We start from the raw sequence: 15,766 nt of genomic DNA, 5'->3' as shown, positions 1-15,766 counted from the left end.
TTTTAATGTTTATTTATTTTTGAGAGCGGGGGAGGGGGGCGAGACATGCAGAGAGAGAGAGGGGGACAGAGGATCCAAAGCAGGCTCTGTGCTGACCGCAGAGAGCCCAATGTGGGGCTCAAACTCACAAACTGTGAGATGGTGACCTGAGCCAAAGTCGGACACTTACCGGCTGAGGCACCCAGGCGCCCAGAAATAAACTACCTTTAAAAACCTGTGCTATTTTTCTCTTAAATGCTGCATCCCAATATGATCTTTGGCATCTGCACATTATTTTTATTCCAAAAACAAAGACGAGGAATTCTTCCTTTTTTTTTTTTTTTCCTTCTCAACATGAGCTGAATGGGGGAATCTCAAGCCCTTTTATCAGCCGAAAAGACAAAGGGGGGGGGGGGCGGTCACTGGCCCGCAGAACAGCATGGCTGGGTTGTACTGTGACCCCTGTGACACATCCCTGACCCATGACTCTCCATCTGTGAGAAAGACAACACCACAGCGGTAGGAAACACAAAGAGAATGTAAAAGACTATCAGAAATGGATAGAGAGCAGGCTCAGAGCCTGACCCACAAAACCACCGCGGCATTTCAGCAAGATCCCTCCTCCTCCATTCTCTGCTCCTCCTCCTGCCTGGGCCATGATCCCACCTCCCCCCAGGCTCCCGAGTCCTCCTCGCCCTGGTATGATGCCAGGACCCTTAAGGGGGGGCCCTGCCATGATGCCAAGGATGGGCCCTCCCTCTCCTGGGATGATGCCAGTGGGACCTGCTTCTGGAATGAGACCATCTAGGGGAGCCCACATGCCAAGGACGCCTGGGCCCCCAGTGGTGAGAGCCCCGCCCATCCCATGATGGCGCCCACCCGGCCTGGAATGACCCGACCAGGCAGATAAGCAGAGACGGGAACCTCTTTATATCCATTTTCTATGACTTGTTCTGCTTCACCAGGAGATCATGGTGCTGTGACTCTGGGTGTTTTCTAACAGCATGACAGGGAAGACTTGCTCCCCCTTCCTATCAAGAGAGAGAATAGTTTTGGCAGAGGAGTAGTGGGACCAAAAAAAAAAAAAGGGGGGGGCAATTTTCATTTCTATTGTGAAATGTGAAAATAAAATTGTCAACTGTTTTAGTTAAAAAAAAAAAAAAACAAGGGGCGCCTGGGTGGCTCAGTCGGTTGAGCGTCCAAGTTCGGCTCAGGTCATGATCTCGCAGTGTGTGAGTTCGAGCCCTGCGTCGGGCCCTGTGCTGACAGCTCAGAGCCTGGAGCCTGCTTCAGATTCTGTGTCTCCCTCTCTCTCTGCCCCTTCTCTGCTCATGCTCTGTCTCTCTCTGTCTCAAAAATAAATAAAAACATTTTTAAAAAATTAAAAAAAAAAAAAAAAGACAAGGAGGAAATACTCGGAAGCCCCAGAACAGCCAAGAACCCCTCTCTGGAAGCAGGATCCCTCTGCTCCAGTTCCTTGGGCCATTCCAGACAGCAGAAGCTTTCCACGGGGATATTTGGAGTCAAGACCTGGATATTTTCCAAGCTGGGCCTTCCCATAAACTGTGCCTTTTATCTCTTCTGAAGACCAAACCCGGAAAAAACAACCTCATGTTAGCAGTGTGGACTTAGGTTAGACATGAGCAAGAACTTTCTGACAATGAGTGATGGATGTTGGCTCATAAAACAGGTGACCAGGAAAGGCCAGGCTAGCAATAAATTGATCGGCAAGGTGCCAGACATAATCCAGACGCGGGATGGTGGTTGATTTGATTTGTTGGTTATCTCTCACCATCTCCTGAGAATGCCCTGCCACCTGGTCACAGCCCCGCATTCACTTATGCCTCTGAGCCTTTGCTCTTGCTGATCCTTCCACCTGAAATGCCTTTCCTTCTCCACGACTGCCCCACTTCGGTTTACCTTTCAACGTCTAGCTCAAGTCCCTGGGTCTGCTTAAAGCTTTCTCTGACCACTCCAGGCCATCTGCCTCTACCCCTTCTTGGAATTCTAGATACTCCGGAACTTAGTCACAACCATCTGCGTGGAGGATAGCTGGTCCCTGCAAAGTCAGGTGGGAGAGAGAGAAAGGATGATGGGAAGCAGAAGCGGCTACTGTCACAGCTGTCCACCCTGCTGTGAGCCTGCCACGCCGATCACATGGCAACTGCCCATTCTGCTGAGAGCCTGCCGTGCAACCCTCAGACCCTCATTTGTATTCTGTGGGCCCCTTTCCCAGGGAAAGGATGCCCTGAAAGCACACACGCAGATACCCGCCAACTGCATCTCCCGAATGACACCAATTTATAAAGTTGACGCTCTGGGACAAGCCAGTTTTATGCTGATTTAGAGCACAGCCAGTTTCCTCAGCATCTGCTCGCCCCTAATCCAGTGATGTGTCTGTCGCCCCTAGGAGGGATGCGCTCACACATAAAATTTCATTCCATCGTCATAACAATTGCATAGAGCCCGTTTCACAGATGAGAAAACTGAGACTTGGGCAGGGCGAGTGGTTTGCAGCAGCTCGCGTGGCTGGATGATAGCAACACTGGCATTAGAGGCAAACCTCTCAGACTCTGGGCCAGGGTAGCTTTCTCGATACCATGCACGGTACGAATACCCGTGCCCCACTCCAAATTACTGCGACGTACGCGCAGTGGACATCACCCATATTGTCAGCTGACAGATGACTTAGCCAGTCAATGCCAGTACCGGTTAAAATTGAGACTCTGATCAGGGCACCTGGGTGGCTCAGTCGGTTAAGCGTCTGACTTCATCTCAGATCATGATCTTGCAGTTTGGGAGTTCGAGCCCCGTGTCGGGCTCTGTCCTGTTTTGGATTCTTTGTCTCCTCCTGTCTCTGCCCCTCCCATGCTCATGCTCTGTCTCTCAAGAATAAATAAGCAATACAAAATTTCAAAAAACATTTTCAGGTTCTGATCATAACATAGAAGTTCTCCTACTTTTTACTCATGTCTTAGCCTAGCATTTGCAATTCTAATGTCCACGTACCCTATACAGGAGTATCTGGGTCACCTCCATTATCTTCTGAAGTTCACACCAAGAGCAGGAGATAGACCACCTCGGCACACCAAGCTCTGTGTGATGTGCCTTCTGCCATTTAAGCCGAGCTGAGAAACCCCAAAGCTGTCTGTGCCAGTCACCTGGCCCTCTTGGATTATCCCCAACCTGCTCTCCTTCAGGTCCTTCTCTGCCAGACCCTGAAAACTTGGTTCCAGAACACTCTCGTAGGGTTTGCCTCTGGTCTCTGGTCTCCCCAGCACCCGACTCAGGTTTCTCTCATATACTTTGGCTTGGTCTTGCCTCCTGGTACCAGAAAATGGAGGTAGATTAGAAGGGTCTTTATGTAAATTAATTCATGTTTGTAAGGTGCTTAGAACAGTGATTGGCACGTAGTAAGCACAATGTGTTTGTGAGTACAATCATCTTCAACCCCATCGTCATAATCATCATCTGCTACCTGCTTAGTATAATACATCCCAACCACTTAATCCAGCCTTCCCAATCCCTTGGGATAAAGTCCCAGATCCATAGCGTAGCTCTGGCGAGGTTGTCCTAGGTCATCCCCTATGACTCTCCCCTTGTAGTAGGAAACAACTGGTCTTCCCTTAAGCTTACAAATATGCCAAGCTCTCTAGACCTTGGCATTGCTATATTCTCCACTGAAGTGCTCTTTGCTTCCTGTCCCCATCACCCTCCAACACCCACCCACCTCCAACAAATTCATCCTTCAATTCTCAGCTGGAATCTTCCCCTTCTTCCTTCCTTGTGCCCATTTCCTGCTCTACCCATCAAGATTAGGCTGAGTCTTAAAAAAGAAAAAAAGAAAAGAAAAGAAAGATTAGGTTGAGTCTTCCTACTACACTATCCTGTAGCGTTGGTGATTATCCTAATGGCATATAATTACTTCTTTAATGTCTGTCTTCTCACTAGACGGTAAGCCTCATGAGAAATGGAGCCATAAGGAGGCACATCTGTATCCTTAGTGCCCAACACAATGCTCTGAATGAGTAGGCGTTCAAAAACCTACTGAACTGTTTTGAACTGAATCAAAATGGGTTGAAATACGTTGACATCGATGCCAGTGAAAAGGATGACTTTAAAGCTTAATATGATAGTATTTATCTACTATATGTGCTGTGACCTATTCAAAACCAGAACCTAGAATCAAATCAATAATAAAAGGATGAAGAATAGAAGAAACAGATGATATCATCAGTGCTTCTTGGTACAACAGCATCTATAACTAGTGCTATCCTAAAAGAAGGCAGTAATTAAAGCTGAAAGGAAGAGAGGAGGGTCGCAGGCATCAGGGGTCGAATGTCAACAAACAAGTTACTCATCCCTGAGTGGTCAACTCAGAGGGTGCTGAACTTTGCCCTGTGTGCAAGGATATTGCCTGGCACTATTGGTGATGCCATCTGAGGACTTTTGAGAATGTCCTTGCCAACCCAAACGAATCTGATCACCAAGGAAACGTAAAGGTAGTAACAGCTCACCTGCCTTCTCATAGGGACAGTTTCTGTCTACCAGGACCTGAGTTCAACTCACTTCCAGTCAATAAGGATGTACCCGGTCCCTCTCTCTGCCCACAACAGCTCACTGAGTAACTTCAATTTCCATGATGAGCACTGGAGCACCTGCCTCACAGGACCCATTAGGGCTTCATCATTCCTCCCAGTTTCCATCACAGAGAGCTTTGTCTCACCCTGTGGATTAGGGGTAAGAGGCTCTCCTGAAACCTCACTTAATGGAAGTGAGAACCAAATGAGATAATGATCAATGATAGCTCTTTGGAAAAGTTGAAAATTTGGGGCGTCTGGGTGGCTCAGTTGGTTAAGCGTCTGACTCTTGGTTTTAGCTCAGGTCATGATCTCACAGTTTTGTGAGTTTGAACCCCCCACATCTGGCTTTGCGCTGGCAGCACAGAGCCTGCTTGGGATTCTCTCTCTCTGCCCCTCCCCTGCTTGAGCTGTCTCTGTCTTTCTCAAAATAAGTAGACTTAAAAGATTTTTTTAAGTTGAAACTTTTACACCCAAGTGTCATGATTTTATTGTTAATAATAGCAATTGTTTCTTGCTCTTCCCAATTAATTTTTTCTTTCTTGTTTTAGAAAAAAAAATAATTGCTGCTCCCTTCTCAGGAGAATGGAGATGTCATTTAGTGAGAACTTTTTTAAAGGGCTATTATTAATTATTATTAATACCCCACAAATTTCAAATTTCTTCTTTCACACATATTTTTTGGATTGGAGATTCCTCTAGGGACTGGATGGCATCATCTACTCCTGATGGAACGCCCGTCTTGGTATGACTCAGTGTGGATGATGAAGTTGAGTGACTGATCATCCTGATATGGACACGTGATTTCCTATAACTGCATTTCTGCCTTCTGCTTCCTTGACCAAGCCCGCTACCTCCAACTTTTCCCTGAGTCCATCCACAGTGGTCATGCAAGGGAGGGTTTCAGCACCCCAGAATCTCCATCAAGCCCCTCTAAAACTGCCTTATATAAACATGCAGTCCATAAAAAGCAGTATGATTATTGCCCAAATGCCACTTCAGACCATCTCTTAGCTGCTCCCTTTGTAACCAGACTGCTGCTCTAAGCCCCTCCTATCTGGGGACTACTGACAATGCATAGCCACCACTACCTGTAGCAACCACCATGTGGCTGGGTAATCCAGTTCACGCTGGCAAAACCGGACTGAGTGTTGGAATCACACAGACCCAGTGTCCATCCTGGCTCTACCATTAACATCTGTGAGAACCCGGACCAGTCCCTCACTTCTCTGAGCCCCAGTGTCCTCATTAGCAAAGGGTAACGACAATGCCTCCTCACTTGGTTACTGCCAGAATTCGAGACAATGTATACCAAGCACCTAGTTCCTTATTAAGTGTCCAGTAAATAAATGGAGAAAGGGTGAATATGGAATAAGTGCAAGAAATGTTCTAGGGATGGTGGTATTCTTAGGGAGTAATCAGTGTTACCCATGGATAGAAGTCAAGAAAGGCTTTGTAAAGGAGCCTTGAAGTAGCCTTGAAAGAGAGGGGAAGTGTTTGGCAGATGGACCAAGGGCAGGGCACAATAGACAGGGGAATAGGGTGAACAAAGGCTGGGATTAGAGCCCAAAACACTGGGCCCATTTGGGCAGGAAACATGATGCAGCTGGATCAGAGTATGAAGAGGGAGGGAGTCCTGGGGTAGGAGACCGGGGCCAAGAAGGACCTGGATAAGCAGGGCCTTGTGGGGTTGCATTGTTAAGTTGTGGAGGATGTAGTTTGGTCCACAACATAGCCAGATGCTTGTCAGTAACAGCTTTGTCGGGATAAGTTAATTACAATAGTGATTGGAAAATGTAAACTTGAATATCACGTATTCAAACTCCAAGACATAACGGTCTTTGAGCTAATGGAGATCTTTACACCTCTGAGAAGAGGTTGCTAATCAGAGAAGATGGCAGAACAATGAGAATACTGGGGAATAATGATGAGGCTGGTTTAGAAGAACGGAGTCCCCCAGATGCCTCTTTCCATACTGGTGTATCCATTTCACGAGTATGGTGCTGTGAATTCCGATACCATCTGGTCCCAGAGGCTTGGTTGGCAGGTCAGGTCTCAAGTCAAGTCACAAGTCATAAAAAACAACCTTGGAGATTCTCTCTATCCAACCCTTACTGTGTTCTTACCACACACAAGGCATTGCTTTTGGCCTTGGGGGCACAAAGACGAAGAGGACACAGTCAATCTCTGTCCCCAGGAACACAGCCTCAGGGCTCACTCCAGACTGGTATCCACAGGGAGTGCTAAAAGCTGGGGAGAGGTCAGCTGAGGGTGGGCCAGGCTCTGGAAAACCCTAAGGTAGGTAACCACACTCTTGGAGGAGGAGAGGAGCATGGGACCTAGGGACTCCTTTTCTCCACTATCTCAATGCCTAAAGGGTTTTCCTGTTACTATATTTGACCCATGATTCACCTTGTCTGTTCTGGGGTGGCTGTCTTTTAAATAAACAAACATGGGGGTTTTCCCCATGAAGGAAAATGTGACACATTCGGAAAAATAGAAGGAAGAAGAAAAACTACCCACAACTGCACTATCACGGCTCACATTTTGATGGCTCTCTCTCCAGGTTCCTTTTCTCTCCACAGGCAAGTTTGTCTGATGGTTTCCTTGTCAAATGGGCACATTGTACATGCAATTTTGTATACTGCTTTCTCTTGGGAGCATCATATCATAGTTGTTTAGGTGTTTTTCTTTTCATTAAAAATTATTGGGGCACCTGGGTGGCTCACCCAGTTGAGCATCTAACTCTTGATTTTGGCTCAGGTCATGATCCCAGGTCATGGGATCAAGCCCCATGTCAGGCTCTGCACTGAGCATGGAGCCTGCTTAAGATTTTCTCTCTCCCCCTCTTCATCTCTCCCCAGTTCATGCACCTGCTCTCTCTCTTTCTAAAATTAAAAGACAAGTTATTTTGGGAGCCTAGCTGGCTTAGTCGGTAAAGCATGTGACTCTTGATCTCAAGGTTGTGAGTTCAAGCCTCATGTTGGGTATAGAGCTTACTTAAAAAATTTTATTTTTAATTATCATCCTTTAAGAGCCTCATGACATTGTTCACATGGCTACATCGGAGACCACTTGGACGTGTTCCTGGTTTCTCTCCTCAGATTTCTCTTCTCAGTTATGATGGAAGTTTTAAGGGAAATATTAAAATGAGTTTGTCCTCCCTGATCAGTGAAATAACATGCAGAGGGAAGTCAGTCTGCAAGCCCAAATTGATCCCAGACAACCACCAGTGCAGGGAGATGATATACAATTAACAAGCACACCAGCTACACGTATTGAGTGCTAGCTGTGTACCAGGCTCTAGCTAAGCATGTTACATTGGATCCTCACCACTACACTGGGAGACAGCTATTATTTTTATCTACACAAATGACAAAATTTAGGCTTAGCAAGGTTAAGTAATTTCCCCAAAGTCACACAGCTATTAGCCAATCCCCTAACAGTATCATACCTCTTTTTCTGGGTTGTGATGGCCATATACAAGTCAGAGGGACACCTCTGTTCAGTGCTTTCAGCCACAGAAAACACCAAGAAGACTCCAGGGCTTTCCAATCCTTTTCATTCCTTGCCACACTTAAAAAATGACAACAAAGGGACACCTGGGTGGCTCAGTTGGTTAAGCGTCTGACTTCAGCTCAGGTTGTGTTCTCGCAGTTCCTGAGTTCAAGCCCCGCATTGGGCTCTGTGCTGACAGCTCGGAGCCTGGAGCCAGCTTCAGACTCTGTCTCTGTCTCTGTCTCTGTCTCTCTCTCTCTCTGCCCCTCCCCAACTCGTGCTCTCTCTGTCTCAAAAATAAATAAACATTAAAAAAAATTTTTTTAACTATTTTTTTTTCTCCTTCCCTTCCCCCATGGTGTTCTGTTAAGTTTCTCGAGAGGGAGGGAGGCAAACCGTAAGAGACTCTTAAATACAGAGAATAAACTGAGGGTGGATGGAGGGGTGGGGGAGAGGGGAAAATGGGTGATGGGCATGGAGGAGGGCACTTGTTGGGATGAGCACTGGGTGTTGTATGTAAGCGATGAATCACGGAAATCTAATCCCAAAACCAAGAGCACACTTTACACACTGTATGTTAGCCAATTTGACAATAAATTATATTTTAAAAAATTTGTTTGAAGTGGCACCATAAGTAGGGCACACTGGGATGATGGGTTGGGGTTACTTTAAGCAGAAGTGACAAGCTGAGGGCACGCCAGTTAAAAACTCAGCTAAACTACTTGTAGACCAAAGTCGTTTCCCCAAGTCCTTTTGTGCCTCTGAGATTTTGAAGAGGGGATGAGAATATAATTTTTTAAAAGTATAACTTAACAGAGATAGGTTATCATCTCTTTGTGCCTTTGGAGGAACAGCCTTCAACCTCTAGAAAGGACCTAACTTGGGACTTGTATGTTTTTGAGATATGACCTTGGACAAATGTCATAGCCTCTCTTGGACCCAAAGAGTTCTCTGAAGAAAGGTGAGAACCTCCCCACAGGATCACAAGCTGAGCGCAGGAGGTCGAAGAAGGCATCAGGAGAGGCGCAATAGGGAAATTCAACTTCAGATACACTAAAGGGAGAGGACGGTTCGATTCCTTTCAACTGAAACTAATCAAGAAGGTGAGAATTTTCTAGAAATTAGTGATAGTTTAACTGGTAACTTCCAGATACGTTGAGATTTATTTGGTTTCCTCCTGGCATTTGATTTCTTGTTGGCAGTCTTATTGAGACAGAATTCACACACCATACAACTCCTTCATTTAAAGTGTACGATTTAAAGTGTATACACCATACAACTCCCACATCAGGCTCTGCGCTGGGTATGCAGCCTGCTTAGGATTCTCTCTCTCCTCTCTCTCTCTGCCCCTCTCCCCTGCTCACCCTCCCCTCCACAAGAGAAACATTAAAGAAATAAAGTGTACAGTTCATTGGCTTTTAACACATTCACAGAGTTGTACACCATCACCCCAATCTCATGCTAAACTGTTTACATCACTCCAAGAAGAAACCCCATACCAATCAGCAGTCACTCCCATTCCAACCAAGCCCTGCTGCCCTCGACCCTAGGCTAATCTACCTCTTCTCTCCACAGATTTGCCTATTACAGATAGTTCACATAAATGGAATCATGCAATATATCATTGTCTTTGGCAACTGGCTTCTTACACTTAGCAGTGTTTTCAAGGTTCATCCATGCTGCAGGGCATATCAGACTTCACTTTTTAAATTATCATTATCAAACAATATTCTACCGTATGACTACGCTATGCTTTATTCATCCGTTCATCAGTTGATGGACATTGGGTCGCTTGCTTGTTTGTTTGTTGGTCAGCTATTATAAATGGAGTCAGCAACATCTGTGTATAAGTTTTTTTGTGTGAACATGAGGCATTCCCCTTGGGTATATACATAGAATTGCTGGGTCATATGATAGCTCTACGCTTAACATTTTGAGAAACTTCCAAACTGTTTTCCAAAGCAGCTGTGCCATTTTCATTCCCGCCAGCAGTGTATAAGGGTCGTAAGCTCCTCCAGCGGTGGTTGGTGACATAGCCAAGTACGCAAGGGAAAGACGGAGCGTCCTGAGGCAGGGACAGCATGAAACCAACATTGCAGCAAAGATGAGGGAAAGGACAAGAATGTTCATTCCTGAGGGCTGGAGCCTGAGGCTGACCTGGCAAGTTGGCCCCTTGGACAATTCCTCTTCTCTCTCCCATTCAAGAATTTGAAAGATTTATGGGAATAGAAAGGTGACAATGTCAGAAAAAATAATAATAATAAGTTCTCAAAGTGACTCACCATGTTTCAGCCACACTTGTTAGCAACAAATGTTTTCTATGTGTGTGTATTGGAAAATTTTAGGGGAAAAAAAACTTGTTAAATTTGAGTTATGAAAGAGGTTTCTAGATTCCTATGGTTCATCATGGGTGCCTAAAACTAAATCTCTCCACACATTTCCAGAAACCATACAGATCGGTAGGGGGAGCGAATGAAATCATTCATAATCTGGGGCGCCTGGGTGACTCAGTGGGTTAAATATCCGACTCTTGATTTCGGCTCAGGCCATGATCTCACAGTTTGTGAGTTCAAGCCCCACATCAGGCTTTGCACTGAGAGCGTGGAGCCCGCTTGGGGTTCTTTCCCTACCCACCCCCCCCCCCCACCAAGCTCTTTCCCCCTGCCCTGCTTGTACTTTCTTTCTCTCTCTCTCTCTCAAAATAAATTTAAAAAATAATAAAATAATAAACCACCCACAATCCAACTCAGATGGAGATAAATGGAATTTTGATACATAAGAGGCACTCAGTGTCTGAATTAATTAATGAATAATGAATGAATGGCAACAACTTCAGGGGAGATGAAGCCATGAAGGACAATTAACATGATAGAGGACGGGTCCACATTCCAGTAATTCTGATATGCTGGCCTTCGGGGCCAAAGTCAATAGGAATATGTAACCGGGATCCAGATCAAAGCCCTAAATTTAGGGTCTGACGACTCTATGCTGTGACAGAAGGGGAAAGACCTGACTAAACCATGCTTACAAAACAGTTCTCAAACTTTTTACCCTCAGGCTCCTTTACATCCTCAGTAATTACTAAGGACCCCACAGTTTTTGTGACTGTGGGTTATATGTTGGTGTTTATTGTTTTAGAGAAATGATAAGCCTATTATATATTAACATTTATGAAAAAAAAATTTTTTTTAATTACAGAGGACTGGCATTACTTTACAGTTTTGAAAATCTCTTGGAGGCAGCTGCTTCAACACTTGGCCTGTCAAAATGTTGTCTTGGTTGAAGTACATGAAGAAAATCCAGCTTCCCACAGCTGTGTATTTGGAAAACAGAGGCATTTTTAATTTTGTTCAGATATTCTTTTTTTTTTTTTTTTTTTTTTTAATGTTTATTTATTTTTGAGACAGAGAGAGACAGAGCATGAACGGGGGAGGGGCAGAGAGAGAGGGAGACACAGAATCTGAAACAGGCTTCAGGCTCTGAGCTGTCAGCACAGAGCCCGATGGGGGGCTCGAACTCACGGACCGTGAGATCATGACCTGAGCCGAAGTCAGACACTTAACCGACCAAGCCACCCAGGTGCCCCCAGATATTCTTTTTGATACTACGCCAAAACTTGACAAGTGGTCATTTCTTAAAAGTTAGTTGCACTCAGGGTGCCTGGGTGTCGAGCCCCCCATCAGGCTCTGTGCTGACAGCTCAGAGCCTGGAGCCTGCTTGGGATTCTGTCTGTCTGTCTGTCTCCCTCTGCCCCTCCCTGCTCGTGCTGTCTGTCTCTCAAAAATAAATAAGCATTAAAAAAAATTTTTTTTTAAAAGTCAGTTGCACTGTAGAAATCGAAACCATATCCACGGGCTTTATGCAGACGGTTTTACATTAACACCCATTGGCCTGTGACGGACAAGCTCAATTTTGGCCACTGGCAACCAATCTTGTCGGCTGGTGTCCTTGAAATGACAGGCTCGCCTCATTGACTTTTGAGAACATGTCTTCCAAAAAAAGGAAGTCTGAAAAATCAGTTGGTCAGTCACTGTTCCAACAAAAAATAAAAAATGGGTGTTCCATGAATAAAGCACTTCTTTTTGCTCAGACCTGGAATAATCGTGTGCTTCTCCTCCAGACCGCATCCTTACGTATGCGGTACGAGTGCCTCATGTGTGCTATTCATCTCACCACACAGAATATTTTCACAAGTGCACTCAAGGGTTGAGATTTAACAAAATTAATAATTTTTGCTGTTTCGTCAGGGACAGTCATGAGGAAGCTGGCGGTGATAATCCCGATCTGGATTCATGCTTAGGCACCAGCAGCTTTGCCCATCGCTGCTTTCGTCCCATCCGTGCAAAAGTTCACAGAGTGGGAAAGACAAAGTCTTAGTATTACTACGAAAGTAGTTTTGACTTTGAGAATCCCACAAAAGGGTTTGGGGGATTCCCAGGAGGCCACGGACCATACTTGACCATCGCTGTTCTAGATGTAACCTGAATGAAGCAGAATATAAGGAGGATTTTCACCTCCCTTCTTCTTGATCCCATGTCTTTCTTAATTTGGCCCAAGACTGCATTCATTTTTCAAGGAGCCAGTGTCATCTGGATTGCACTCAGCAGTTAACATGAAATAAATCTTGGAAGATGTGATGCCAGGGGGGAGCAGGGAATATCTTCATAGAAATAATGCCTGAGCTCAGTCTTGATAGAGAAAAGATGTTTTTCGGGTGAATAAGGTGAGGCAAGAAGGGCACTGCGGGCAGGAGACTGTGGGCAAATACACATGGAATGAAAAGGCTGGAGTGCTGGGAGAGCAAGGGATCCATCTGTAAAGTGCAAGGGTGCCTGAGAACGTCATGGACAGGGTCAGAGGGAGGTCAGCACTGGGGGTAAGAAAACCACGTCAATTTGGGAACGGCAGTATGTGGGACTGGTGATTAGAGGTGCCTGCTTTTCGGGTCCCTGGGTGGCTCAGTTGGTTAAGTGTCTGGCTCTTGACTTCAGCTCACGTCATGACCTCACAGTTCCTGAGTCCGAGCCCCACATCGGGCTCTGCACTGACAGCACGGAGCCTGCTTGGGATACTCTCTCTCCACCCTGCCCCCTCTCTGACCCTCCCCTACCCGTGTGCTCTGTTTCTTTCTCTCTCAAAATAAATAAACAAACTTAAAAATTTTTAAAAAAACAACAACAGATGCCTGCTTTGGGTTAGCATCTGAAATCGACAGGCACGGGGGTGGGCGGGCTTACCCAATCTCAAGGGTGTGAGCCGTAGTCAGCCTCAGGGGTCTAACGAAACCCCTCTTGTGCACTCATTGCTCAAAGCCCAGAGAGAATAAGGTACCTCCCCAGACACTGGTGGGAAGAGATCCACGGTCTCCAGAGATGCTATGTCTCCATGCTATTGGCAGCGAGAGCAGTCAGGAGGTGGAGCTAGAGGTAGCTCTCAACCTCTTAAGGCCTGATTCCTGAACTTCTGGTCTTTCCCTTGAACTGCAATCACCCATCCCATTGTTAACAAGGTCATTCCCTCAACCGAACAGCACCAAGTTCCTCCCAGTCATTCAACAAAGGTAGTTTGCTTTGTTTGCCCCGAGTGCTCATATTAATCCCCACCCCCTAGGGAAGCAAGACGGACAGAGGGACAGGTTCGTTTCAGGAAGCTGGGAGGAAGTTTGGGTCTCAACTCCTGACAATCTTTGCTTCGTGAGAAATCTTTTCTCTGCCTCCAAACTTCCTTGAGGATGTTCATGGGAGGCACTCATGCCAGCCCCTCATGCAGCGGCGGTAAATGCTCCCACCTCCAAATCAGCTCCTGAGCGCCCGTGATAGGTATTGCCACCCCTCCCGCACACACGACCAGTACTTGGCCAAGAAATAATCACCACCTCCCCGCCTCCCCATTATTAGAAAGCAATAAAAATCTAAGCATAAGAGACCTCCATTTGCCCAGTATTATCATTCGTTCATTGAACAAATATGCGTAACTTACCACCTGGGCAGCAGGCATACAGCTGGCCGGGAGGATTCCGCCACGGGCTGGTGGCTGGTGTGTGCTCCCTGCCCTCAAGGGCTTTACCCTCTGGTAGGAGAGAGAATTCCATGAAGAGGTGATGACAGAACTATCTCTTTGGTCCATGATGTCTCAACCACATGACACAGCATGGGAGCTCCTGAGCATGGGGTTCTGTTTTGTGCCTTTGCTTAAACTGCCTCAACCTGGAATGCCCCTACCCCCTCACCCCCTGACCCCACCCCCCCCCACCCCCGCCAGTAAGCAAAGACCACCCACCTACGTCCCTCTTCTCTGACAGCGGGGTTCCCATCTGTAGTAGATCCCAACTGGAAGAGGAGAGAAGCCTCAACTTTAATTCAAGTTCTGAAATTTTATTTTTACCTTCAACTGCATCTTTCAATCAATGAAATGGCACTGTTTTATGATTGAACAGTAACCGCAACTTTGGGTTTAACCTAAGACTGGCCCCTAAATTTTGAGGCCTAGGCCAGTTTTCATCCAGAGACAGGGGAAGCATGGAAACCTCCAGGGAAAAATACACATACAAGGAAATAATGAGAGAGGGAATAAAAGAATCTGCATTGTGAGAACATTCTAGAAGCCGCATTTACTCAACCTCCCGGTGACCCCTATCTGTCCAGACCTTGGACCGTGCCTTCCTGCCTAGCACAGGGCTGTGCACAAAGCAGGTGCTCAGTTAAGATGGGGGTAGGCACGGCCAGGGTTGGGGGGGGGAGCTGGGGGGATAAAACCAGACAGGGCAGGGTAGGCTTGGTACGAAGGAGGAACTGCTGGTGGCAAAGCTGCCCCAGGCATCAGCTTCCAGATGTGACCGTCCCTCCAGGAGAACCGATGTCCTTTAACAGCAGCAGCCTTGTGTTGCTCACGGAGACCTCGGAACTTCACAATACAAATGCACTCCGGTCAAGCCGCGTAAGTGCAAACAGGCATCAGCCCAGGGGCAGACAGCAGGTACCAGGCGCCCTCCCGCTGGCGCTGAGCTTGTACAGTGGGCACAGGGCGACATGCAGACCCACCTCAGAGGAGGGTCGTGACTGGGTGAACCGAAGATGGGAGAAGGAGGCCACAGGACCGGCCGCCCACCTGCGCGCACCATCCTAACTGACCACCTCTGGGATGTGCGGCCGCTGCAGGCGAGGAACGTGCAGACAACAGTGAGGGGCCGTTCCCGGTCCCAGCACTATGGAGTGACACAGCTGGGACCTAACTCTGATCTGTCTGGCTCTGGAGCTCACACTACCTGCGCCTCTGGGACAAGCCTTCATGTCCTTCTTCCTTCTGCTTGGCGGCTGCCCTGTAAACCCTTGGCTGTGTGCGTTTAAGAGCTGGGGCCCTGGGTAATTTCAGGCCTACCCAAACACAGCATCCGCGCAGGGATCACAGGGGTGGAAGTCTGAGGGCAGAAGACGGGAAGGCTAGGGAGGACAAGAGGCTCTCCCAGGCAGCCCACCGTGCCCCCACTCCCAACTTTGCGCTGCCTCCCTGCCCTGCCACGTTCATCCCATCCTGTATCTTGCTTCCTCTACCTGCACTTCCTGGGTGTGTGTCGTCAGTTGACCTGCTCAGCGGGTGGAAAGCGGCCAACCCCTTGTTAGCCGACCCATCCCCTTGACAGGCCAGCCCCTGGCCAGCTGGGCACCCACTGTCTGCCACCTGGGGGAGTCGGCACAACTGGATCAAGCACC

General features: G+C 47.1%; 1 non-coding gene and 1 pseudogene across 1 annotated transcript; both read left to right on the top strand.

The window, feature by feature from the left end:
• Nucleotides 1-418: 418 nt before the first annotated feature.
• Nucleotides 419-889, top strand: LOC109251809 (U1 small nuclear ribonucleoprotein C-like; annotated as a pseudogene).
• A 6,587-nt stretch (nucleotides 890-7,476) lies between these two features.
• On the top strand, nucleotides 7,477-7,549 carry TRNAK-CUU (transfer RNA lysine (anticodon CUU)). Its single transcript has one exon. It is a non-coding gene; the product is annotated as a tRNA-Lys (tRNA).
• Nucleotides 7,550-15,766: the final 8,217 nt, after the last annotated feature.

Source organism: Panthera pardus, unplaced genomic scaffold (genome assembly GCF_024362965.1).
Source record: "Panthera pardus isolate Hobbes unplaced genomic scaffold, ASM2436296v1 HiC_scaffold_3, whole genome shotgun sequence".
NCBI classification, from domain to species: domain Eukaryota; kingdom Metazoa; phylum Chordata; class Mammalia; order Carnivora; family Felidae; genus Panthera; species Panthera pardus.
This window is presented reverse-complemented; position numbering and strand designations above follow the sequence as displayed.